The sequence below is a fragment of the Rhipicephalus sanguineus genome, chromosome 2 (genome assembly GCF_013339695.2).
Source record: "Rhipicephalus sanguineus isolate Rsan-2018 chromosome 2, BIME_Rsan_1.4, whole genome shotgun sequence".
NCBI classification, from domain to species: Eukaryota; Metazoa; Arthropoda; class Arachnida; order Ixodida; family Ixodidae; genus Rhipicephalus; species Rhipicephalus sanguineus.
Window position 1 is genome coordinate 75,054,174 of NC_051177.1, and position 25,344 is coordinate 75,079,517.

The 25,344-nt window shown below is 46.8% G+C and overlaps 1 long non-coding RNA gene across 1 annotated transcript; it reads right to left on the reverse strand.

Moving 5' to 3' along the window:
- Nucleotides 1-3,315: 3,315 nt before the first annotated feature.
- Nucleotides 3,316-23,695, reverse strand: LOC125757167 (uncharacterized). The gene is made up of 3 exons (XR_007415091.1): nucleotides 23,558-23,695; nucleotides 11,651-11,918; nucleotides 3,316-3,552 (listed from the first exon to the last, which is right to left on the reverse strand). It is a non-coding gene; the product is annotated as an uncharacterized LOC125757167 (long non-coding RNA).
- Nucleotides 23,696-25,344: the final 1,649 nt, after the last annotated feature.

Sequence of the window (25,344 nt, forward strand, 5' to 3'; positions counted from 1 at the left end):
TGTATAGGTTCCCCTGGAACGAAGAAATAACAAAATTGCAGGCAGTTTGCAATAAGCTGCGCAAGGCTTGGCACAGAGAAGTACAGGCACGTTGCCGCTCGTTCTCCCCGTCGACCGACACGGCTAGCTTTGAGATGCGCCGCTCCCTCCTCGGGAGTACGCAGCCAGGCTATGCACTATAGAGCGTAGGTTGCGCGCAATGTCTTCGTCGCGGGGTGTGGCTTAGCTACTGCGCATGCACGGCTTGGCCAGGTGGTGCGCTATCTGGTCGCTAGACGACGCGATCCTTGCTTCCACTTTCTTTCTATCTTCTTCTCTCTCCGCTTCTTTCTCTCTCTTTCGTTGGTGTTCTATCTCTTCTTTTTTTGCCTGCATGCCTTTCTCTCAATTTCTCTCTTTTTCATTCCTTCTGTGTTACGCTTTACTATCCCCTCCTCCTTTCTTTTCTCCTCACCATAACGTCTCTCCTCCTCAAGCTCGCTTCCCTTTCCCACCCCTTTGCTACACTATACTATACAAGGCTATGCTATGCTTTGCTAGCGTGCTTGGATAGCCGAGTGGTAAGGACGCTCGCCTTCGGATCGCGGGTTCGAATCTCTCCCCGTGAAGAATATTTTTCGGCAAGGATGTTTCTGTTTCTTTATATCTTTCCTTCCGTCTCTCTATTTGTTTTTCACTTTCTTTCTCTCTCTCTCTCTTCGTATACGTTCTCATTGTCATTGTTACTACAAATAACTTCCCCTACATTTCCCTTGGCTTTCTTGTCTGTTAGTTGAAATTAATATTGGGTCTAGCAAAGAAAAAACAAGCCCTTAAATATTCCCCTTTATTCGTTCAAGTCACGAGTTAGTACTAGATGACAAAAGTTTACTTTCTCAATGTTCATGACAAGACTTTAATTAACCTTACATGTGCGTTGAAGAGCGTCATACAATCTGCCCACCCTGCTCATAACCGGTCATACGTATTTGTAAAAAGTTCCAATCTTCGAAAAGAAGTGCGCAAGATGACAACATCAAATTAGGTGAAAATAGGAGGAATGTCCCTTCTATTTAACGCATGGAAAGTTCGTGGCTTGATTGCAGGTGTTCCCCATAACTACCGATTCGTCCTTATTTTTTCTATATTGATGCGTCATAAGAGCTTTTTGATCGGTTCTTCCCGTCTCCTCATTGAAGCAACCTAGGTACCTAGTTTATTTCTGCGAAAGTAAGCACACTGCTTTTGGAGTGTACATACACACATAGTTACCGTGACACGGGTGAAATCATTAATTTATTAATTATGTAGTAATTAGTCACTTAAATTCTCGAGCTTGGGGTTTTACGTGAGGGATGGGCTGTTATTTAGTGACAATGATTTAATGGAAATCTTGAAAGCTTGTGGGTCGGAGTGGAGCACAGCGTCACTGGGTAGTACGTTCCAGTCCCTCGCAGTCTTCGCAAAGAAGGGGCAGCGGCCTGTGCAGCGGCCTGTGCAGATGGTGGGTACACTGCTTTGGTGTGATTCGTGCATCAGGACAGACGATGAGCAGGCAAGGTTAATGAAGTGCTAAGAGAGGAATGGTAAAACTTCTGAAAAAAGGCACAACCTAGACATAAGGAGTCTTAGTTCAAGGTTACCAAGATGTGCTTCGGATTTTAGTTTTGTAACTAGTGTGAAATGAGCAATCTGAATAGATGCAGCGTGCTGGGCAGTTTTGTACTGCTTCAAGCGCTTTCGAAAGGCCAGATTGATATGGGTCCCAAGTAGAGCATCCGTATTCCAACTTGGGCCGGAAGCATGTTTGATAAGCTAATATAGTTTCCCGGTTGACGGAGCAAAACGCAAGTGCCTTCGAAAGTATCCTAATATGTGCGGTTAGTTTCGTTAATTATGCTTGTGATGTGAGAGGACCGGGAAAGATCGCTGGAAATGGTGACGCCGCAGGTACTTGCATGAATCGACAGGAGAAATCGTAGCGTTGCACAATGAATAGGGCGATAAACGACGCAATCTTCTGCGAACAAGTGTATTTTAGACGAGATGTTGGCGGGGAGATCACTAATATATATTAGAAAAAGGAGTGGGCCCAAGAATGTGCATTGGAGTACTCCAGACTGAACAGGGCTTTTGCTTGGAGAATCATTGTTAGCAGGAGCAAACTGCTCCTGATTAGTAAAAGAAAGCACGAATCCAGTCTAAAACAAAATGATTAAGGTTTAAGCGAGAAAGTTTCAAAAGTAGTCGCCGATGTGATACCCTGTCGAACGCCTTTTCGAAATCTAAAAACAGAGCGTCAACTGAAACGTTTAAATTGATGTTATAGCTAATGTCACAAATGAACAACGTGTCACAAGAAAAACCTTTGCGAAATCCGTATTGATTAGGAGTGAAAAAGTTAACCGATAATAAAAACTTAACTGCGTGTGAGTATATTATGTGTTCCATTAGCTAAGAACAAACACTGGTTAGTGAGATAGGGCGGTAAATACGACATGGGCTCGGTGGCACTGCAGCGTAAGGCATGAATGCACACCTTCAACGCCTGTTCGTTTTGCGGGTGCTCTAGCTCCTGTACCTACTAGCACATGATTTTGGATGTGCCGGTAAGGAATGGAGAGCTTTCGGTCCGCCTGCCTCGCCAACCGCTCGCAGATCATTTTCAATGCCTCAGCAGCAGCAAACAGCTCTCGGCCTTAACAGTATTCAGCAGCTGTTCTTTGGTGCTGGCACCCCATTCGGTACCCCCAACGGCGACGTTCTACCTCCATACTCGACATTCCTGTTCACCTGGCCTCGGCGCATGCGCGGCATGAGGGGTCACTTGATAGGGGACGTCACACGACCGTCTTCCTTGGGATTCCACAAAGGCATCGATGTATGGTTAACTCTGCGAATATGCCACTGTTCGGAATGATTTAACAATGCGTTCTCTTCGGGGAGTTAGATGTCTCTTACGAGAGTGAAGAATTCTCGCTCGCGGATCTGGCATAAATACTATGGCACCAAGATCAAATTTAGCGAACATGGTTGAAACGGCACGCAAACTTCTAGGAGAAGTTAAATGTAATGGGATTAAATAGCACGTTTGCAAACCATTAAACTTTCAAATTATCGTAAGCGTTATATGGATATTTCACGTGGTTTATAAGCGAACAAATGAAACGTTTCTGTGATCACTGCTTGTATTTAGCGAATATGGGGACTACGTTATGGGTTATATAAGTCAAAATTCAAGGTTTGTGAGGTAAATAAGTGCTTTTGCTCAGGTCTACACATCCGAAATGCCCTCAAGATGGTTGTCAAAATATGAAAGCCACGTTTTACTTTACATTGAAAGCGAATCCTTTATTTGCGCACCCATTATTTCTAGGAACAAGTTATCTCGAGATAGGTTCCCGTTACTTTGTATTCCAGGATACCATTCCAGTTATAAAACAGACCTTTCGATGAGTTGGCCAGATCCGTCCAAGGTACGGGCACGTAAAACCCTTGTTTCGTATCATTTCCCTTAACATAATAAGCGAACGATCCATTGAAGGACACTTTCACTTCGAAGTTGCAGATGTCCTAGAAAAGAAAACTGATTTAGCGGCACTCATATCCAATCGCTGGTTTGCGTATTCTTATAATCACATCTCAAAAAACTCGAACTGTTGGGAACTAAAAAGCCACACACATATAAGCAACGGCAAAGTGTGCGTGTTTAACAACGTGAGTGTGTAGTGAGAGACCACATGGCCTCTCCGTGTTTACATCTGTGCGCGGCTGTGAATTACGTACTATTGCAGCCGCCGTGAACTCAAGACATGTAGAGTCTCGTTTACCCGGGACGCCGCTCTCGCCATGCGTTGTAAACAAGAGAGCGACGAAACGGCCCTCCTCCTCCTCGAGGACCCCGCCTCCATCGGGGCAGTCTGCTCGAGGCTCTGTAACTACGAGCAGCTCAATAAAGTTTCTCTTCCGCCCTCTGATCCTGCGTTCTTGATATACAACAGTTTTGGCGACGAGGATGGGATCTCAGATGATATCTCCGATGGAACCGAAGATGGGATCTCCGATTGAATCACAACATCTCGCTGTGGTGAAACTGGACTGTTCAATCATGGCAACATCGGTAGACGGGATAGCAGCATCAGGAGATCGCAGCGTGGTTACGACGCCGGTTGGAAGGCTTGCTGAGTTCAGTCCCGACACTGGAAGCATCGAAGTCTACATCGAAAGGTTCGAGGTCTTCACAAGCGCTAACAACATTGACGAGCGCAAGTGTTCTTGACAGTCCTAGATGAAAAAGCCTACGTGACACTACGAAGCCTTCTGCTGCCTAAGAGTCCTGCTGACTCCAAGTATTTATTTATTTTATTTATTTTTATTTTATTTTACCCTCAGGGTACACAGTACATTTCAGAGGGGAAGTATGCTGATATCACGAAAGTGCTGCGCGAGCACTACGCACCACGGAGATCCATAGTCACGGAACGGTACAGGTTCCATCGCAGGGATCAAGGCCAAAGTGAAACAATTGGAGAATTCGTCGTCGAGCTCAAGAAGCTAGCGGCAACATGCGAGTTCGGCAGCTTCCTTGAAGAAAGTCTTCGAGATCGGCTAATCTCGGGTCTTCGCAACGAGGACATCCGATGCCGTCTGCTGTCGTTACCGAACAAGGAGGCGACATGGGAACGAGTTCTAAACATCGCCACCGCCATGGAAACCGCAAAGAACGACACCAAAGAAATTCTCCCAGCTCCTGCGGACGTCAACAGGCAGAACAAGCCGACGCCTAAAAGGAAGCCAACGAGCAAAAGCAAAACAGCGTCCACAATGGGGACTGCCACCTGTAAACCAGGGAAGCCGCGGAAAGGACGACTTTCTCGCGAGGGACAAGGAAAATCTTCCAGGTGTGGTGATGAGCATTTTGCTAGGGCATGTCCACTTTTGCAAAGTCAATGTTTCAAATGTTCGAAAAAGAGCCATGTTGCTAAAATGTCTCGAACTAAACAAACGCATTGCATTGACCAAAGCACAACAGCGGCGAAACTGTTGGCAATAGGGCATAACCAGAGAGATGGTCAGACATCTCCTTTAGTAGTAAAGCTACACATAAATGGCAAAGAGGTTCCAATGGAACTTGATACAGGATCAGCAGTGTCTCTAATGTCGGAAAGCGAATTCAAAAAATGTTTTCCCGATGCTGAGTGGTCCGCAACTGATGTGCGCTTGGTCACATACAACGGAACACCTGTAAATGTGAAGGGTTCCGCGCAAGTTGATGTGAGCTATGGCACACAGCGCCATGAGCTGCCGCTTGTAATAGTCAAGCATGAATTGGGCTTGAGGATTCCAACACTTTTGGGGCGTAACTGGTTGTCGAAAATAAGGTTAGATTGGTGAGAAGTCGTACCCGTGTACAACATTCAGACAGAAAATTCTCTTTTGAAAAAGTACCATGAAGTGTTTGAAAAAGGATACGCTACAATCATTGGCTTCAATGGGAGCATCGTTCTGAAAGAGAATGTGTCATCCCTTTTTTGTAAGGCTAGACCAGTTCCATACACCGTGTTGGAGCAAGTTGAAGAAGAATTGCATGACCTTGAGAGAGCTGACATCATATATCGAGTCAAGCACAGTGAATGGGCGACCCCTCTTGTGATAGTGCCAAAGAAAGACAATTCTGTTAGGATATGTGGGGACTACAGGATTACTGAAAATCCGCGTATAGAGGTGGATCAGTAACCACTGTCTTTACTGGAGGATATCTTTGCATCTGTAGTAGGAGGCACAAATTTCACAGTTCTAGATCTCTCTAAGGCTTACCTGCAACTTCAACTTGATGAATGCGCCCAAGAGCTATTGACAGTGAACACTCATTTGGGTCTTTTTAGATTTAAAAGAGTACCGTACGGAGTAGCAAGCGCTCCTGCGATGTTCCAAGCAAAGCAATAATGGACCACATTTTACGTGGAATTCCCGGCACTGCATGCTACATAGATGATGTACTTATTTCAGGAAAAGATAAGCAAGAGTGCTACGAAAGAACCCAAAGAGTGCTTAAGAAGCTACAGGATCATGGAATCCGCGTTAATGCAGAAAAATCCTCGTTCTTTCAAAGTAAAGTGCGATATCTGGGACACGTAATTGACATCAATGGGTTGCACCCAGCACCAGACAAGATGGAAGCTATCATGCTTGCTTCCCAGCCAAAGGATGTTACACAGCTCAAAGCATTTCTTGGCCTCGTTAATTTCTATGGGAAGTTCATGCCAAATCTGGCAACTCTACTTGAGCCATTACACAACTCGCTACGCAAAGAAAGTGCATGGAAATGGTCAAGTCAGTGTGACAAGTGTTTCAGAGAATGCAAAGAATTGCTGTGTAATAACCAGCTATTGCAGATTTATGATGTCAGAAAAGATTTGCGTCTGACATGTGATGCGTCTGCATACGGCTTAGGGGCAGTGCTGTCTCATGTGGTTGATGGTCATGAAAAACCTGTTGCCTTTGTGTCTCGATCAATGACCCAAACTGAGCGCAATTACGCGCAAATCGAGAAAGAGGGACTTGCCATTATTTTTGGAATCAAGAAATTTCACAAGTACTTGTATGGTCGCAAGTTCGAAATTTTCACTGTCACGATCCACTGACTGCTCTTTTTGACCCTAAGCGTCCAGCAAGCTCTGTGGCTGCTGCGCGAGTGCACCGTTGGTTACACGTACTGTCAAATTACCGTTAGCAGGTCACGTATAAGGCAGGGCGTACGATTGGCAATGCTGGTGGTTTGTCGAGGCTCCCCCTGCCTGAAACTACTGAAGAGTCTGAAAGCATTTTTTATTTTGCAGCGATACAAGACCTTCCTGTCACAGGTAAAGAGGTTGAGCTAGAGACAGCCAGAGATGAAGAACTCCGCGTTGTACGTGAATTCACATGGAGCGGTTGGCCAAACAAAGTTTCTGACGAGCTAAAGCCGTACTTTGTAAGGAAGTTAGAAATGAGTGTGCACATGGGTTGTTTAGTGTGGAATAACAGAGTTGTGATTCCCGCTTCACTTCAAAGTGACGTTCTTGGATTGCTGCACGAACAGCACATCGGTATCACTAAGATGAAGGCAATCGCTGGATCGATGGTCTGGTGGCCTGCTATTGATCGCAGTATTGAGGAAATCACTAGAAAGTGTGATATTTGCCAGAGTGTTGCTTCGTTCGGTCAGCCCACTCCATTGCAACCGTGGAGATGGTGTGAGAATGCGTGGGAGAGAGTACACTTAGATTTTGCAGAGAAAAATGGGAAATCATTTCTCCTTGCTGTGGACTCCCATTCGAAGTGGCTAGAGGTAAAAATCATGAACTCCACAACAGCGCAAAAGACAATCGAAGTAGTGAGATCTATGTTTGCTGCATATGGATTTCCACACGAAGTTGTTACAGACAATGGCCCTCAGTTCAGAGCCCAAGAATTTGAGGACTTTCTAAAAGGAAACGGTGTGAAACACACGCTAACTCCTCCTTACCACCCACAATCAAATGGGGCAGCAGAAAGAGCAGTACAAACGCTGAAGAAGTCGCTTCTGCTGCAGGGAGTAAGTGACCAAAAGAAAAACCAGCAAACAACACTACAACAACAAGTGGATAACTTCGTGTTTGGGTACAGAACCACTCCCTATACATTCACAGGGCAGACGCCAGCTGAATTGTTCTTGAGAAGGAAACTGCGCACGCGGCTGTCAATGCTGAAACCAGACTTTGCACGAAAAATGAACGAAAAAACAACGCACATAAAGGAGAGCGCGGACAAACACCGAGGTCCCTCAAGACAGTTTGAAAAAGGGGATCTCGTTTACGTAAGAAACGCTCGAGGTGAAACCGTTAAGTGGTTTCCGGGAAAGATAGTGAACAGAAGGTCCGCCATGACATACCTAGTGTTTGTTTCAGGGCAAGTAAGATTCTGCCACGTAGACCATTTGCGCAGCCGCAGCGCGCCAGGCGATATCCCATTTCATGGGGACGATATAAGCGGCCCACAGACGGCAGGGGCGTAGCCAGAAATTTTTTTCGGGGGGGGGGGGGGTTCAACCATACATTATGTATGTTCGTGCGTGCGTTTGTATGTGTGCATGTATATATATGCAAGCAAAATTGAAAAATTTCGGGGGGGGGGGGGGTTGAACCCCCCCAATCCCCCCGTTGGCTACGCCCCTGACAGACGCGTAGTGGAAACGGAGCGCAGACGGTCGGCACGGCGCCGTCAGCTCCAGGCTTGACGCCGTCGCATTCAGACACGGAGCCCTCGGAATCACCTCCCAACACAGACAGTGGAAACGGGAACGTTCTCAGGCGTAGTACGCGCACGAGACGTTTTCCTGAACGTCTGAATTACGACACCTTTAGTCTTAGGAGGGAGGAAGATGTTGGGAACTAAAAAGCCACACACATATAAGCAACGGCAAAGTGTGCGTGTTTAACAACGTGAGTGTGTATAGTGAGAGACCACATGGCCTCTCCGTGTTTACATCTGTGCGCGGCTGTGAACTATGTACTATAGCAGCCGCCGTGAACTCAAGACATGTAGAGTCTCGTTTCCCCGGGACGCCGCTCTCGCCATGTGTTGTAAACAAGAGAGCGACGCAACGGCCCTCCTCCTCCTCGAGGACCCCGCCTCCATCGGGGCAGTCTGCTCGAGGCTCTGTAACTACGAGCAGCTCAATAAAGTTTCTCTTCCGCCCTGTGATCCTGCGTTCTTGATATACAACACGAACTAACGTTAAACATGAGATAATCCATCAGAAACAAATTGTGCACACCAAGCGCAATGCGGTAATAAATGTGAATCGAAGATATTCTCCTAACCTTGCGTTCTTATGGACATTTATGGACATGGACATTATGGACATAAACGTCTAGTAAACTTCGTCTCGTCAAAAGCGTCCAGAGAGGATTTGTGGATGAAATCGACAATGCAGCGTCACCTCCGGGCGCTGCACTGTTTAGTTTTCCGGATAGGTAGGAGCAGGATTAAACGGGGATGACGGCCGGCGATTCTGCGGCGAGCGAGACGACTGGCGACGGTGTGGAGGCGAGCGCGACTGATGACCATGCGGCGACGGTGAGCGGCTGCCGAACCGTGGGTAGACGTAGGGGGAAGAAAACTGGGTCGGAGGTGTGAAGCGGGTGCTGTCCTGTCGGCGGTATGGGGCAGACGACGTCCGAGGTGGCGAGGACCAGCGAGTATCGCAGTAACGGGCTACATGGCCGATACGATGGCAGTGAAAACAAATTGCTCGATTGTCGGCCGTCCTCCAAGCAGCAGGGTCGCGAAAGCGGGCTGGAAACCGCTGCTCGTGATAGGACGAGGGTGGACGCCATGAAATTTGCTGTGGGCTGGTCACAGTGCACACAGAGTGAATGTCTATGCTGGCAAGTTCCTGACGGACGATAGTTTGAACCATGGGTGCAGTGATCGGTGTTGTATCACCGGCACCGGTGTAAGCTGGAGCAGGGGCCATGGCTTCAAGTTCGCGGCGTATGATTCGAGTAACGTGGTCTGGGGAAACTGGAGCTGGCGGTTGCGTTCTCGTGCGATCTTCGCAAGACGACGTTGCAGCCATGTTGGGAAGTCGGGCAAACACGCTGTCAATGCGCCGGCTCTTAGCTTTCTCAAAACGCCGGTACTCCTTTATAATGGCGTCCACTGTGGAGTAATTCTTGCATATTAGAAGATTGAAGGCGTCGTCAGCAATCCCCTTAAGAATATGCCCAACTTTGTCGGCCTCCGGTATCTCAGAATTGGCTCTGCGACAGAATGAGATCACATCTTCTGTGTACGAGACGTACGATTCTGTGGATGTCTGCGCCCGAGACGCGGGCATTTTGTTCGTGGCCATCTTTCGTCCAACGGGCTTCCCAAACAAGTCCAACATTTTCTGTTTGCACGTTGCCCAACTCCCGAGTTCAGTTTCATGGTTCTCATACCACACTTTGGCAGTTCCCTTGAGGTAAAACATCAGGTTGGCCAGCATTAGAGTCGGGCCCCAGCGGTTGCGAGTACTCACATGTTCGTACTCTGCCAGCCAATCCTCAACGTCCACCTCATCGGGATCGCCGGAACCGCTAAACGTGCCAGGATCCCACGGTTGTTTCAGCACGACCGTTGTTGTCGCAGGTGCAGATGCAGCCGCCGTATCTTCCGCCATAGTTGCAGAAAAGCTCCTTAAACGACGGCCGCTGCGGAGTTCCGTTGCGAGGCGTGTCGTACCCAGCACCTCCACCAAATGTGACGGAGGCGATATGTAGACTTAATAGATATTTATGCCAGTGAATCGGCAGCCAATACATATGGCTGATGAGCACCACGCGCAAGCGCTTCACGCTCTCTCGTCTTTATCTTCGGAGAGCCCATGTCGCACCGTAACAATATTAAGACCACACAGACGCTGTAGCCAGTGGGGTTCTGGAAGAGGGGCACCACCCGCAATAACGACGAACAACCTGAATTCCAATGAATAAGCATTTATTCTTTTTCTGCAAAATTACGTCACGTAGACAGCACGAATACGTCTTGATATATTTCATTATGCACTGTACGCCCAAAAAGCAAATATATAATGCTTAATGCCGAGTATAAGAGAGCTGGAATCGTTTCATGTGAATAGCTTCATTTTTCTTCGAGCCCTAGCGTCCTCCAATATCGTTTGAATAGTATGTATAGGGGTTCTTATTTAAAACATGAGCACAAAACGCCGCGCGTGCGAACCTGTCCCTCGTTTGGATCGCTCTTCGCGCTATCGGAGTGTCATTCACTGTCGCTAGTACTACGTAGCAGCCCTAACAGTCAGAGCTGTGACCCCCTATCCAACGGTTCGCGTTGAGACGCGACCGCGGCGGCTTTTAGGCCAGTGGAGACAGAGACAAACAAGTCTTTCAGCTGAAGGTGTTTATTCACTTCAGATACATGTCTACCACTTGCAACAAATACAGTAGCACATCAAGTTAACAGAACGCCTCAGCGGCGGAGTGTTCGGCACTACTGGGTTAAACAGCCGTTAACAAATAGCAAGCACACGTCGAGGGAATGATAACTGTTCATCTCACCCCGCGCGGCTCTTGCACTCCGGTCCAGGGTGGTAGTTCGCACTCCATGACCAGAGCACTGCAGGGATTGTTGGCGGCGGCGGTGCTCACGGCTTGGGTCCGATGTGGTGAGTCATACCTCCCAAGACAAGACTTCCGAGGCCCCCGAGAAAGCGACGCGCGTTCCTCGGGTAGAGGAGGAATCTCCCCACAAAAGGGGAAGGAGGGAACGGGGCGTCTCGGCTGCAGAATGAGCGCAGTTGCCGAAGGGCAGCAAGGTTGTTAAAATACCCCGTCCAACGCAACCCCTCTCGGCGCTGCGCGCGTAAACATATCATGAGCCGAGGTGCCGCGTTGAAGACACTGCGTTGCGCATGCGACCCTACACATGGAATATATAATGATTGACTGATTCATTAACTGACTGACTGGTTGATTGATTGAATGAATATATCTGCATCTATGCCAGCTTTTCGGTGACAATGAATATAGTATTATATTTAGCACCTTCGTCTGCAAGTTCTTATACGACTGTTGATATCGGGCCTCAAAGAAACAACTGTTTTGATCGAAAGTATACCCCGACTAATAAACAAGAACTTACTCACCACAACAAGCGCCCCTTTCGTCGGTTTGTAGGTTCTTGTAATTTCAGCTTGATAGTTTAGGTCTTCAAACTGGGAGGTTTTGTTTTCTCGCTTCCTGATAACAGGAAAGTTAACTTCTGTATTCAGGGTGAACGGGGTTCCTATGCCACTGTTGATAGTCAAGCTGTATTGCTCCGTGCAATCAACTTCCTTTATATCACCTTCCGGTATAAAATTAATGATATCGTCCACGCATTTGACTTCTCCGGTCACAGCGTGTATAGGATGTCTGTGAACATACACCGCATTATAAGATTTATACTCTAAATCAAAGCAATTATTTACATTACTCCCTAACCTTGTATCTGTTATCAGGAGCACATCAGTCATTCTAGGTGGCTTAATTTTACGTTGCGTTAAGTCCCCGTGCACTGCTGCTAAACTACGGGGAAGTGAAAGAAAACGATTCAGAAAAGAAGTGAAACACAAGTTCAGCTCAACCAAAGCTCTTTTTTTAGTTGTCCTACCTCTAGCTTTGACGCAACGAGTATACCCAGCGTCGCAGTTTAGCAGCCAAAGCGTCGTACTGCTAAGATAGAAGACCAGGGTTCGATGCTCCGTTATAGAGGCAGCATTTTAGTGGAAGCGAAGTTGTAAAACAGCCATGTATTTTGATTTAGGCGCACGTCAAAGAAATCCAGACAGGGAAAATTATTTCGAAGTCACCCTAAAGCATACCTCCTGAACGTGTCATAATTAACGGCGAGGTAAAGCTTCATTCAAACAAGAGATTTCTGGAGGTGACCATAATCATTGACTTAGGTGTCTGGAAGTGGCACTCGCACGTCAGCGTTGATGCGCCCTCATGCATTCCTTGGTTCAATTTTATTTATCGTGCGATGCCGAAGCGGATGTGAGGCTAAGTAGAAAGATGAGCGTGGCTGAGTCTGCGCCGCCAGTTGCTGCAACGATCCCAGCTGCTCAGAATCTTTCAGTGAACTCAATCAATTAATCTTAATATGTTATCCTGACGGATATTTAGCCATTATTTTAAATCAAGTTTTGCTCCGATATCATGTGTATCCAATATAATACCTAACTTGAACCAGAAACATCGGTTTCGTACCAGTTTAAATTTCCACTTTTTCTCGGAATATTCGGAAAACCGGCAGTGCTTGATCGCAAGTGTTTGTAAGAGTCACAAGAGTTTCACTCGCTTGCTCGTGCCACTTAGAAGCTCTCCACCGCTTTTAGCAGCCCGCTAAGGTCACGATCATACCGTTTCCACGCCCCTTCAAGGCGTTATCTAGAACGATTCTTCGGCGACTGCACTCTGCCCACCTACTACGTCTGCGTTTGCCACCCGTAAGTGTTCGCTAGCTCACCTGGTTGAGTTTTGCTGTTCTCGTAATGAGCGGACTCGAGCTTCCATTGTACCCGCACTCGACGCGAAGCGCCTAAAAACGTTGAAATGTGACTGCTCCGCCGGCTTGGGAAAACCGCGCACAAAAGATGAACGGCACGCAGGCGACACAGCTTCTGTCGACACGAACCGACTCGGGCGACGCCATGTTGCCGAAAGGCGGCGCATCACCACCTCGCAAAAGACCTCCGCAGAGCTGTGTCCGCGTGGGCTTTGTGTTATTTTCATGGCGCATTTATCTTTCTATATAAATTAATTGTATCCGTCCTCAGTATCTATTATATTTTATTCATTTGTAGTTTAAAGCATAGCCTAGATGACTAAAATATTTGAGCGACTGTTTCCAATGCTCCTGCACTCCTTATAGAGATCTCCACCGTTGGCAGCGCTGCCAAGAGCTTGCGAGACGGGTATACTGACCACTGGCCTACTGAAAATGAAGTAAGGAACACACGGGTGGAAAACACCAATTACAGCGTGCACGAAACTCCAAGCCCATGCGATAAACCAGACAATACGGCGCATATCGCGAAACGATAATGCGGCAAAAAGGTGCATGTTGTTCAAATTGCTCCTCAAAATCGTGCTTGCAACGCCAAGAGCATGCGGCAAGCCAGACAAGACGACAAATGTCGTAGCAAAAAGACGCATGCTGCTCAAATGTAAAACTTTAAAGGACATTACAATATACTTAGGAAGTCAGGAGTACATGACAATGATCAAAAGACAATAGAAGATGCGATGCGCAATCTAAAAATCACAATATTACAAAACATTTAGCAGATGCAGGAGATCGCGCAGGACCGTCCATTGTATAATGCAGGCAAGAGAATAAACTCCCTAGACTTGTCATATAATACGGAGCTTTTTTTTCTCAGAGCTGCTTATATTTCTCTTATGGTGTTCCGGTTGCAGCGAACGATATAAACGTTGCTACTGGAGTGTACTGAGTATGAAAAACTCCACACTGAATCCATAGTGTCAAGGGTTGACAAAACCACCCATCACAGCTTGCGCAAGAAATTATTGAAGCGGATTTCATAAATTTTAATGGCCCCATATTTTTTGCTTGTTAGCAAACAGACCTACGGTGGCAGTACGTGTGTCAGCGTCTCCTCTTTGTGTCAGTCTGCACAGGAAACACGATTTCTTATGGTAATGGTGTGTCCCTCCTTTACTCTGTCTTCGTTTTTTTTGCGCTGTTTACCTCACCTAGCTTATACAGTCCAACTATGCAGGAAACGTCGATATGTGTTTTTCACTAATTATGGTGGAGTCTTCTCTCGGGTTGTCATTTGGACGATATAAACGCGATAGCGCTAAAGAGCTCGTTTCGCAGAAATTCCGGTGTCGGTGTCGGCGTCGTTGGTTGTGGGCGAAAAAACGAAATAGACGCAAATAAGTAAATAATAAAAAATCTTTGGTTCCAGTGAGAATCAAACCCAGGCGTTCTGCGTGGCATGCAGGTGTTCTAGCACAGAGCCAGGCCCGTGCTCGAAATAGCTTCAGAAAAAAAAGCACTATGTGCATGTTAAGCAGTGCGAGAGTGTCATTAACACATGTAATATTGCGTAGCAGAAGCGTACAATTTCTCCAGACGTCAAAACTTATGTGTTGCACAAAGAGTGTGTGGTTTAAAGGTACACCCATCAAAAACCGCTCAGGCCTAATCAATTATCATCATCAGAAACAGCAATAACAAATGCAGCAGATGCACAGGTGTGCATGTTGCCTTACGGACGCGTAGTGGGCACTTTGCGAATTCGTAAAAGGAAGAATTATTGCGTAGTAGGCACTTAGCAACTGTACTTGCAGAAGGCATTCTAGGACAGCTTGAAGTGATCTATGTTACGCGCACAGACATTCCTTTCCTTGCTGCACGGCTGAGGAGTCCACCGAGAAGTGAAGCCAGGCCAGTGATTGAGAAGGTGATGCGGACGGGGCTCGATAACGCTATCGCGTTGTACTCTTGAAGGCGCAGCTCAACAGTCCACAAAAATTTTCTTTATTCTTTGGTAACGTTGCATATTTCATGCAATGTCCTAATAACACCCGTTGGAAGTCAGGCCTATGTTGCTTATTTTCATCGACTAGACTCGTTCGGCCTTTTTCTTGTTGTGCGGCCCCAGTTTAAGAACGACAAGTGAACTCGCATAATCCTGAACACTACTAGACCACTCTGGGTGTTGTCAAAGCGATGCGTAAGGGTTTGCTACTAATCACCTCCTATTATGCTTCGTGTGATGCTGTGTGAAGGCGAGTAGCGCGCTTTACGGAAGTATATTAAATTCGAAGCACTTCTTAGCACAGCTAAGGCACTTTGATCTATCTATCTATCTATCTATCTATCTATCTATCTATCTATCTATCTATCTATCTATCTATCTATCTATCTATCTATCTATCTATCTATCTATCTATCTATCTATCTATCTATCTATCTATCTATCTATCTATCTATCTATCTATCTATCTATCTATCTATCTATCTATCTATCTATCTATCTATCTATCTATCTATCTATCTACGGGCACCTCATCGTTCGCGTAGGGCTTCCATCGCTTTGGGGTTTTCTCGAAGCCGCCGTTGCCTTTCACGTTCCCTAGTATTCTCTCGTTGTACGTGCCGCTGAAGCACTTCGTTCGCACCTCCCATAAATCTATGGGCACCTCGTCCTTCGCGTAGGGCTTCCATCGATTCGGGGTCTTCTCGCAGCCACCCTTGCCCTACCAGTTCTCTAGTATTCTCTCGTTGTACGTACCGCTGAAGCACTCCGTACAGATGCATCAGCGAAGCTGAAATGTGCGACGTCGGCAGGAGCCGGCGCCAGGAAGAGAAATTGCCCCCAGAGTCAAGCCGGCAGTGAGGACACCGTGCTGTACTCATGCTCAAGTGAGGACACTTCTGACGAAGAAGGCTTCGAAAGAGTTTCCCACCGAAAGGCAAAAAGAAGAAACATCAGCGGACGGTCGTCATCAAGTAAGTCAACTGTGATGCCACAACGGAGGCCGTCAGCGCACACTATTCTATTTGTGCCTGATACAAGTACGGACAATCTCAACCGGCTTAATCGGCAACGCATCTCTATGTCTCTGGAAGCTCTCATTCCAGGAGAGATACAGGATATCAGAATCAATAAGCGAAAAAATGTCCTTGCAGTTGATGTTCACAACCGAAGCGCACTCGACGCTCTGATGAAAATAAAAACCCTCGGCGATGTTAACGTCCACTACGTCGTTCCACAGAGCAACGACACCACCGCTGGGGTTGTCTACGACATTGACGCATCAATTATTGACAGCGACTTGCCGATTTTGATCCAGCCAGCGACAGATGGCGTTACCATACTACACACTCGACGCCTTGGCAGTTCGAATTGTGTGAGACTCATCTTCAAAGGTGACTCCCTACCATCCCATGTCAAGGTAGGCCTCTTCCGGCATGCGGTACGGCCCTTCATACCCAAGCCCCTGCAATGCAGAAGATGTCAGAAGATCGGACACGTCAGCGCAGTTTGTCGACATTCAGCAGTATGCCCACGGTGTTCCGAGTCACACGACTCTGACACTTGCCGTGCAACAGAGCTCAAGTGCCCCAATTGCCAGGGTCCTCACGCTGCGTCCTCGAAAGAGTGCCCGCTGCTAAAGAAGGAGCAGCAGATATTGAGGAAGATGGTCCGTGACGGCTCATCACACAGAGATGCTGCCACCGCCATAAGGCGTTGACGTCCACGTAAACGAAGGTCATCATCGGGCGTAAGGGAGAGATCACGTCCTGCAGCGACTCCTTCCACCCCTCCGCGTCCTCCTCCTCCAACCAACCCAAATATTGACAAGACCAACCGTACGAAAAGCGGTTATGCCGCCGCGGCTTCGTCAGGTGAGGAATGGCCAGCACTACCGCAGACATGTCAAGCATCGGAGCAACAGCAGGGCATTCGCCCACTGAACTCTAATGTCGCGGCTGGTGACGAGATGCGAGAAAGAGACTCCCAGGTGATCACCATGCTAAGGTCTCTCACGAATGTCATGCGCCTACTACTGACGAACATGGATACTCCGGCTGCTCGCAGCGCTCTACAGGTACTAGATGCTCTGACCCCAGTGCTTGAGACCATCGTTTGAAGCCATGGCCCACTCATCAGTGTGTTTCCGTAGTGAAGTCAAGAAAGCGTCTCTTTTTCAATGGAATGCCCGTGGCCTCAAACCCAGAATCTCTGACTTTAGGCCCTTCGTCTTCGAGAATCAGTTCCCGATTCTCGTAATTTGTGAACCGAACTTTCAGACCGTTCTCCGTATATCTGGTTATGAGGCATTCTTGTCACCGACCAGCGGTGAACGAAGCAAGGTTGTTGTGTATATTAGATGTGAACTTACATACGTGGAACACCCAGTGCCACCTGACAATAGCAACCAGTACGTCTGCTTAATAGTGAAAACGAAGGAGGTTACATTCACTCTTGTTGCAGTATATATTTCTCCTTCAAGTCGCTTTGATTTCAAACGCCTGCATAACGTGTTAACATCAACGCCTGGTCCCTGGATTCTCACTGGAGATTTTAATGCCCATCATCCACTATGGGGCAGCGTGAAGATGGATTCTAGGGGAAGAAGATTGGCATTATTTGCGACACAGCACAATCTATGCTGCCTCAACGATGGTAGTCCGACATATCTGCGGGGAACTACATACAGCAGCTGCTTGGACTTGACCATGGTCTCTTGGCATTTGGAAAGACACGTAAAATGGTTCGCGGATATCGAAACTCATGGAAGTGACCACCTTCCTACTTATCTGAAGATAAAGGGACTATCCAAGGGCACCTCTACCGCTCTCCGACGAACTACTGACTGGTCGGCGTTCCGGCTGCACATGGAGGAAACCTGTGAAGGTACGCTTCCATCAGGTTTTGACAATGAAATTCGCAATGCCATACAAGAGGCTACGCGCACCTTTCAGCCTTTTCCGAATTACAATGAATTTGAAGCCGAATTACAGCGCCTACGGGCGATTCGCAGACGCGCGGAAAGAAGGTACAGACGAACCAAATCAATACACGACCTCAGAGAGGCAAGACGGCTGCAAAAGAAGATTCAGCGCCGTATTGACGCACTTCAATCTAAAAGATGGAAGCTATTCTGCGAGTCCTTGGATCCACGTCAGCGTTTGTCTAAAATATGGAGGACCGTTCGCGGACTTCGTGATCTACCGCATCAGCGTTTCCCTTTCAAGTCTCTCGCTCTGAAGCAGGGTCGAAAGGAGATTGAGGTGGCTGAACAATTCTGCGCGAAACTAACTGTCACTCAGACTACATGTGCACCTATACAATGCGTCACTCCTGCGTCTCGGGACTCCCGCATGGACCTCATGTACTCAATGGAGGAGCTTGAAGCGGCACTGGCAAGCTGCAGGCGCTCATCATCTCCGGGGCCTGACGGCGTGACATATTCAGCGCTCGGAAACCTTGGAGAGAAGGCGCGACACGTGCTGCTAAGTATGTACAACGAGTCCTGGAGGAAGGGTTTGGTTCCGCCGGAATGGAAGTGCAGCCGCTTGGTTCCGCTTCTTAAACCTGGCAAATCGCCGCTAGATCTGTCATCATACCGACCCATTGCTCTAGCCAGCTGCATTGGGAAGGTTATGGAAAGGATGGTGCTGACACGCTTGGAGTGGTATCTGGAATGGTACAGCGTTTACCCAGACTCTATGGCAGGCTTCCGACGGGGGCGCTCCTCTATTGACAACGTGATTGACTTAGTCACGTTTGTCCAACATCAGAAACGCCTGAAACGCCTCACAGCAGCATTGTTCCTCGATATAAAAGGCGCCTACGACAATGTAACGCATGGCGCAATCATAGACGCGTTGACTGAAGTCGGAATTGGCGGCCGAACATTCGAGTGGATACGCAGCTATTTGACTGGTAGAAGTTTTTTCATGGTCACTGAGGACGGCGCCACATCTTACCATCAGACAGGACGTGGAGTGCCACAAGGTGGTGTGTTGAGCCCGACACTATTCAACCTTGTGCTCGTCGGCCTCACGAAATGTTTGCCCAATACAGTCCATGTATCTATATATGCAGACGACATCTGCATCTGGGCATCTGCAGTGACACGTCTACAACTACGAGCCCGGATACAAAAGGCAGCTACGCTGACCGCGTTGTACTTGAAAAATCAAAATCTAGAACTGTCACCGGAGAAGTGCTGCTTTGTCGCATTTACACGCAAGACAATGCGGCAGTACACAATAACGATCAATGGGCAAGCAGTTGTCCACGACCGGAAGCACCGCTTTTTAGGCGTAATCATCGACCGCGATTTATCATGGACGCCACACGTTTTGTACTTGAAGAGACGGCTGGCTACCATAGCGCACCTTCTCAAGTTTCTGGGTGGAAAGTCGTGGGGCACATCAGTAAGGTCTATGCTGCAGCTCTATAATGCCTTATTTCTCGGTTTTGCAAGATACAGTCTTCCTGTGATGGGAAATACCTGCAAAACAAATTTGAACGCACTCCAGGGCCTGCAAGCTCAAGCTCTAAGGACATGCCTCGGTCTTCCGAAATGTGCGTCTACAGCGGCAACAATCGTCATTGCAGGAGACCATCCTGTGTCAACATACGTGACCACTGATACCCTCAGGGTGCATATTCGACACCTTGCCCGGGTACCTTCGCACCATCTCGCATCTTTACCTGCACAAAGGCCGCATACAACATTCAGCCGCACTATTGCTGCCCATAGTACTTCTTTGCCATCGAACTATACGCCTGCAGCAAGGCCATCCTCGCCTATATGGTGCCTACATCGACCCGAAGTGCGCCTTACCATACCAGGAATTACGATGAAAAGAAGAATGTCATCGGTTGCCCTTAAACAGGCTGCACTACTGTATTTACATGAGGTGTACATTGCTCACACCCATATTTACACTGATGGTTCAGTTATGACTACAAGCTCAACCACCGCCGTAATAATTCCAGCAAGAGCTATCACAATACAGCTCAAAATGTTTCACGCAACCTCCACTACAGCTGCTGAACTAGTAGCGCTCCGTGCTGCTCTTCAATTTGTCATGGAGCAGACACCTAATTCGTGGTCTATCTTCTGCGATAGCAAAGCAGCCCTCCAAAGTCTACTCTCCGCTTTACGTCATGGCGCACATGAGCAGCTCGTCGCGGAAATCAGGCAAATCCACCATGAAGCAATAGAAAAAGGGCACCGAGTAGTATTCCAGTGGCTGCCTAGTCACTGCGGCATTCAGGGAAATGACCAAGCGGATGCAGCTGCCCGATCCGCTCATGACGGTGTCAGCAGTGTCACCATTCCCCTGTCAAGATCGGACGCCGCAAGAGAACTTCGTATGCTAGCTCGTCGCATAACGTTGGACTTGTGGAAGTCATCATCTACATTTACAAGTGCACGGCTGCATGCCTTGGACCCTGATCTTGAATTACGCATCCCGTCCACCTTATCACGACGTGACTCTACCCTGCTGGTCCGTCTATGGCTTGGAGTGGCCTTCTCAAATGCCTATTCGTATATTATTGGAATGGCTGAGAGCCCGTCGTGTGAAGTCTGCGGGTGCAGCGAAACTGTCGCGCACCTTCTCTGAGTGCACCCGCTTCAGCTCCGAAAGAACGGCCCTCTTAGCCGCATTAGGCCAGCTGGACAACCGCCCTCTCACGGAGAACAAAATCCTAGGGCCCTGGCCTACCCGGTCTTCAGCGCAAGCCGCTCTGAGGGCGTTGTTGAGGTTTCTCCACGCAACCGGACTCAACATCAAACTGTGACTGCTGGAAGAAAATGGTGCTGTGTAGTACTTGGACTGCGGTTATGACTTCGTTTTGTTGTTGTTGTATTTTGTCGCGTGCTGTCGTCACAAACTCTTCTTCTTCTCTTTCATTCTTTTACATCCCCTTACCCCTTCCCACGTGCAGGGTAGCAAACCGGAGACTGCTTCTGGTTAACCTCCCTGTCTTTCCTTTCTCCCTCTTCTCTCTCTCTCTGAAATGTGCAGCCATGGAGTTTCTCACTGGGTTAATCCAGACGGTTCATTAAAGCTTTTTTTCAATTATTGGTTACGTCTGTCTAGAAATCCTAAATGGTGTTTGCCTGCCGTCTGCTGCCTTCTTCATCTTAGTGGACCAGCGGTGAGTAATGAGATTTGCTCACTTTCTGTGGCACAAACACTTTCATGATGACGATAGTTTTTTGCACGCATTTGTACTTACGAACGTTTATACTACCGGCTAAAACAGCTTCGCTGTAAAAACAACATGCAAGCAAGTAGCTATGATCCTTCGGCAGGTATTCGCTGTACAGTCTGTCCAGGAGATTTCGGTTCATATCTTGCTATCTTCTCTCAGTGGAGACGAATCTTTATTAGCGTAACTTTTCTCCCTTTCCTGTTATGTTCTGCATTACTGTTTTCGGTAACGGGAAGTTTACCGCTCTGCCGTTGTAGAGTACGTCAAGGAGTCAACTTTTTTTAAACAGACATACGATGGAAATTATCGCCTTTTAAGCGACAGCTCACCGCGCTCGCACTGAGCAGTACGTAGTATTTTAGATGTCTCCATTTACTCTGAAGACAAGAATTCTCCACATTCAGAGCTTTTCTAAGACATTTCCAAACGAAGACATATTTAACTCGTGATAGTGCGCATTAACTCTTCCTCCATAAAGTATGACGTTATTACTGGAAAGAGTAAGTTGTAGAGAGCAAACCTCAGCATGAAAGAAATCTTTAAAATGTTTAATTTGGTGACGGGAAGAGCGTTTGTTGAGCTAAAGAGATCAAAGATAGAAACTGATTGAAAAGCTACTGTCCAAGCGGCAGTAAATTAAGCACAAGCGTAGTGATCTTTCGCTCAGATTAGCTATGTCTGCATCAGATTTATTGTGTGGCTTCACTATTACCTATAGTCGGGTACAACTTTAGAAAAAAGGAGAGGCCCCGTCCATATGACCGAAGCGCGGCAGCGGATTGCCTCCGCGGCAAAGAAATAGTCCCGCTTCTTCTCCTTGAGCGGAGGCACCGGCCGTCCGGCTCGTGACGTCAGTCTAGAGCGCGCGCCCATTGGTGGAAGCGCGTGTGCATCCGCCTTTGAGGTGCAAATGCCGCTTTTTTCTAAAGTTGTACCCGACTATAGTTATATTTGAGCATAGGAGGCACGAGTATTCAAAAAATCACAGCATATCCACGGAGTGAATGATGATGAGTGGGCGAAGCTCCGGAGGTTCATCGGTAAACCGTGAATCATCCGTGAATTCTGCCCAGTACATCATCACCGACGTGAGATCGGGCGCGTTTATACTAAAGGTCGGACGAGTTATGACGACTTGCAGCTCACTTTAATTTTACATGTACGCTGTGAATTTTCATTGTTTAGAAAACCATTGCTTTAGAAAACATCTGGCGTCTTTCGTTAAGCAGCTGGCGTCTTTTCGTTTTGCTTTAGAAACATCTGGAGTTCTTTCGTTTTGCTTTTACAAAACATCTGGCGTCTTTCGTTGGTTTATTTCATCAATCAACGGCGTTTTGAACAAAATTTTTATTGTTTAATCACGCACAGGAGAAATCTCACCAGGCACTAACTTGGAGGTAAACAATGGCTGCTAATGGGAATGAGAGACAGAAGAAGTCGGCTTTTAGCTAACACTTACACTTCTACTTCTACTAACGTTTCCTACTGGAACATGCCAATGGCTGCTAATGGGGAATGAGAGACAGAAGAATTCGGCTTTTAGTTAACGCGCACGCTGCGAATTTTTTATTGTTCTACAACGCACAGGAAAAATCTCCCACCGGCACCACCTTGGAGGTCAAAGCGTAAGACTGGTTACGCACTACGACTACTACGACTACGACTACGAGGGACGAACGGGTGCCGCCTTAAGGAGCTTCGCCCCCAAAAATTGTGTTAAGATGAGCCAAACGCAGAAATTATCGCCGATAGCCTAGCGATGTAAGCGTGAAGTAGTAGCGCTGAGGTATATCTGATCTAAGTGATCAGAGCAAAAGAAAGCCTTCAAGGAAGAAGGCCGAGGTATTTACACCGTGAAATATTTCGCAAACGAGAACCATCAAATGAGAAAGTGGATGAAGATGAGAAGGACGCTTTGTAAAAATAATAGAAATGGTCGAACGGAAATTATTTTCAGTTCATTATTCTTCAGGCGTGCTAATAAGCAGTGCCTGTTTCCCCGCGGACACGAACTGGCGACTGTAGCAAATATTGTGTAATTTGTGAAAAGCTGGCGGCTTTTCTAGCCTAGCGACTAAAGTTGATGAATATCAGACATTAGCTTCTGAAGGTACTCCTTCCTTCCTAGAGATGTTTATTAACTGATTAGCTTGCACGGAGAAACTTTTTCAGAACTGGGCGATAACGTATTTCTTGGTATTCCTAAACAAAAAAAGGACGCGATCAATGGAAAATCTGTAACAGCAATAATAAAAAAACTGTAGTAACGAGAACAGAGACACTACTCACAGAGATTTCGGTCGGTATGTCACATTCTCAGTCCAGTATGAATAGTTAGCGGTAAAGCCCCAGCTCTCAATTACCTGACGTGAACTGTTACGTTTCCTAACATGTTGCTCTGCTTCAGCTGTCAAGTTTACCGTGAGGGCAGCTGGCGCACAAAGAGGCAGGGAAATGTGTTATACAGAGATAAGGAGTTTATCTGCAGTAACTATTGCTCTACACACACAATCGATTTCACGGTAATATGAATACCCGAAGATTTCTGTGGCCTAATTAGCCAATACATTGAGCCTTAAAAAAGAGATTAATATTAAAATTGCTATTCTTGGGAAAACAATTTGAAAGGTTACACTACTTATCTCAAGTAAGCTAGCAGAAAAAGTTGCATAGAGTAAGAGCTTCTGGATATTATCGATAAGGTCATTAACCATGGTCGTTATAATTACGACGTAAAATGAATATTCCACATGTTATACTGCAGTTGCGATCATAAAAATTGAGCGACAAGATTTATGAATGATTAAAATAAGGCTACACTGGAGTCCGTGTTATTTGAACTGACAAAAGAAATCAGTCAATATATCCTTCATATATCTGTGCCACCCTCACACAGTTCACTACACTCTATTTCTTTTTATTTTTAGTCATGTTACTTCTAGACAGCTCTCAGGATTGGATGTGGTTGAAGCCCTCTTTTACGCCTTTACCTGTTAACTACGTCACGACTATAGTATTGTATAGCGGAGGGGGGAAGGGAAGCGGGGGTGAAGAGGAGAGAAATGAGGAAGAGAGGGAGTAAAGCATAGCATAAAATGAAAAAGAAAGAGCAAAAATAGAAAGGAATGGAAGAAAAAGAATGGGAAAGAAAGAGAAAATAAAAAATAGAGGCAGAGAGAAAGAGATGTAAAGAAAGAGGAAGCGATAAATAGAGCGCGAAACAGAGAGAAAGAGAAAGAAAGATAGAAAGAGCGAGGAAGAGAAAACAATGAACGGATACGAAAAAGACATAGAAAAAACAGAGATGGGAGATAAATAAAGGATGAGAGGAAGAAAGAAAGAGCAAAATAAAGAGAAGCAATGAAGGTGCTCCGCACTTCTTTCAGGCGTGGCACTGCCAGCGCAAAGCTGCCTCAATTTTTCTTCCTATTTTGCGCTTCTTACTATGCTATAATAACTAATATGTTTTCTTGCAGTAATTATTAAACAGGAGTCAATTCGGATGGTTTAACTTGTTTTGCAAAACCTTCCAACGTCTTTAACACTTTACGCTTAGAATTGCATAAGAATGCGAGTGTTTCTTACCACATCCTGTTACTCTACGAAATCGTTAAGAAACATTGGAAACCTTCAATTTCGTTATTCTATAGGCACCCGTCACTGACCAGAGGGCGCGATGGAGCTCTTATCGATAAAGTCCCTGAAAAATAACTAAAGTAGCGCCATTCGTGTCAGTGTGCAGGCACCTCCTCACTCGTGCGCTTTGTAGATTGCAGTTGAAGTTAGTTGAGCTGCGAAGCTCGCAGGGCATGGCTCTTGGCCGGAAGGAGAGGCTTGTGCAATTCTTCCGCTAGAGCGCCCGAGGGCGCTGCAGTTCTAAGTTACGCAGTTGGAACGGTCCGTGAAATAAAGGGTATGAAAAGAAATCACGCCATATCCATGAAGTGAATGATGATTGAGGAGCTGGCTCGAAGAAAGTCGGGAAAACGCGTGAATCTTCCCTACAAGTCCTCTACCATCATATGAAGACGTGACACACGTTGTTATATATACATATATACACAAGGTTTGATTAC